We start from the raw sequence: 2,765 nt of genomic DNA on the forward strand, positions 1-2,765 counted from the left end.
CATTCCGAAGAGATGGAGCCACTACTTAGAATTGATTTGTACATTTGGAGTTTTGGACAGTGTGTCTGTAGAAATAATCAAATGATAGTGCTCACCAATCATATCGAGTCCACTTTCACCAATTCCATCGTGTAACCATATATATAGTTCTTGTATCATATCTGTTTCCCTTTTTGAGATATTGAGAATCCATTGGGTGAGGTGGCAATCTCGCAGAGCCTTCATCATGTGCATGATGCACCGGCATGAAAGAGTGCGTAGTACACCACCGACACATGCCACGTTCAGCTCGTACATCACCTCAGGTAAAACATGAGCTCGGCATTCTTTAGACCTAATTGCACCAACTTGAATGGATGCAACTAGCTTGCCTCTCCGCTGTAGCTCCAGAACATGAATTTAGACTTCACTCCAATTTCTGTCTCCGAATAAAATTCCCAATGCATCTTATTCCCCGGAGGTTGCACCATCTGACCGCCGGTGACACCCATGATGCTCATCATTTTTGCTCCTCTCCTGCACTTGGCCAGTTTTCCTCTAGAAACTACGTATGATTTGCTACACAAGGAAGTAGTTATTTATATTTCAACGAATGGACATAGTGTGTGGTCTAGACATTATACCTTCAACTATAATTCACATGCCAGTTGTTGTGGCCACTTACACCGAATATACTTATAAAAGAAAACAAAGTAGTCGATGTGTACCAGAGCAAAAACAAAACACTTGATATTTTTTAAGATGAAATAGCACGAGAGTGTCCTACACTGCATTTATTAAGAAGTTACACATATGTAAATAAATCAAAATTTATTGGTGTTGGTTGATTTGCCATTCAGGGTGGAGACAAAATGGATACGATAACAAAAATTCTTATTTCGGTTTTTGTGGAACTAATGCAATGAATGTGAAGTCACAAAACCGAACAACTCCACATGGTTTATGAGACGTCGTCATTCACCAAAACAGTCAGATGGGACAAGAACAATGTTATTCTTGTTTGGTTAATAATCATCTTTACAAACCAAAACATGTTCTTATTATCTACAAGGAGCATACTGAAAACAACACTGCACATAATCGATAATGTACACACAAGTCTCCTTGCATCAATGTATAAGCATGTAAGTATACTATCTATGCATGTAAGCATCTGCTGATGTCTCGTCTGAACTACTAATTAAGTAAGCTGTTGTGATGGTTTGCATGTTGGTTGTTGCTCTATAAAAATACAGTAGATGAGTTGTTGCATCAAAATTTCCACCCATGAACCACAACCACAAAATCAGAGGGAAACAAGAGAGCGTTGGCAGGTGAACATCTTCAGGATGCACGTCTGATCGGACGGCCGGTGATGAGAGTGCCACCTCCTTTGTAGTATCACAAAACACTCTTCACGGGAGTGTGGAGAGTGAAGGATTTGGGGGAATTTGGACATCTTGAACAACCTTTCTCCTTAGATTCAACACATCTCTGACAAGTTCCAAACCACAAACTCAACAGTTGTAGCAAGTAGCAGGTACATGGATTTGGCATCCTTACAACATGACCACAATCAGATTGACTGGTTACTTACTTCTTAATTAGTTAACTAACTGAGAAACCAAACATCATTAATTAGCTACCTAATCCAACAAAGGGACACACCAATCATTGTCAAATTAAGGCACATAAGATAAACTCCAGCTTCATTCATTCTAGATGACCATATTACAACCACAGAACCAGAAGCACCCTCTAAGGAATAACTTTGTTGTTAGTCGCCCAGCTGCATCACCACATCACCAAACATAGTCCAACAAAAATTTAGTGGTTCCACTCTTTCTTTTTGCTGGTTGGCTTGGAGGAAGCTTCCCATAAGTAGTCCTCTAAAGAGGTTTAATCCGAGCAAGAAACCTGCACTGATGATTTGATTCTCATGGTTAGACCAGACAGAAGCAGAGCTATAATCCATGTCACACCGTAACTATGAAGATGCAAGAGCAACAGGACGCATACATGATGGCACTCAAAACGAAATTGAGATGTCCTCCGGTATGAATACTGCTGCGACAGAATTGAGATGACTCCGGATAGGAGGATCGGTCGCAATCCGCCCCAAAGCTGCTGCCTGAGAGTGCACCCAGGCATTGCTTTAGAGGAGAATTACCATCATTAAAATGAAAGTAGATACTGCTACCACGATTATCATAAGAGCATGCAAATTAGCACGCAAAGGATTTGTAAAACTAGTTTTAGAAGCATAAGGTGATATTGTGATCTCAAATATGTAAGGAACTCTGCTTAAACATCTCTGCAGCATCCAACGGAACAAACACGATATGATATCTGTGGTATCTGAGAGACACATTGACACATAGAAATATAAGTACAAGTAGTAAAAAAAACATCCACTGAAGAACAACACTCCCCCGCACCATTGAGGCGACCCATGGGCCAGTTCTTTTCTAGCTTATTTCAGCTTATTGTCAAAATAAGCCAAAAGCTCAAAAGAACTGGATTTGAAAAAGCTAGCTCAGCTTATTTCCATCACTCTTCCCTTCACAATGAGAAAAAGCTAGGTGGGAGGGGCTTCCCGCAGCTTCTGACTTAACCCCGAAGGGGTATAGCTATGTGGCCCTGTTGTTTGCCCAATTTACAGCAAAAATGCCACCGCCAGGTCCCAGTTTAGCTCCCGCAAAAAAACAGGCTCTCGTTCGGTCGTTCCCATCCCGCATCGAGCTCCCGCAAAACAGAGGCGCCACTGCCACTAGGGTTCCCAGCTA

The sequence above is a fragment of the Triticum aestivum genome, chromosome 6B, assembly GCF_018294505.1.
Source record: "Triticum aestivum cultivar Chinese Spring chromosome 6B, IWGSC CS RefSeq v2.1, whole genome shotgun sequence".
Classification (NCBI taxonomy): Eukaryota; Viridiplantae; Streptophyta; class Magnoliopsida; order Poales; family Poaceae; genus Triticum; species Triticum aestivum.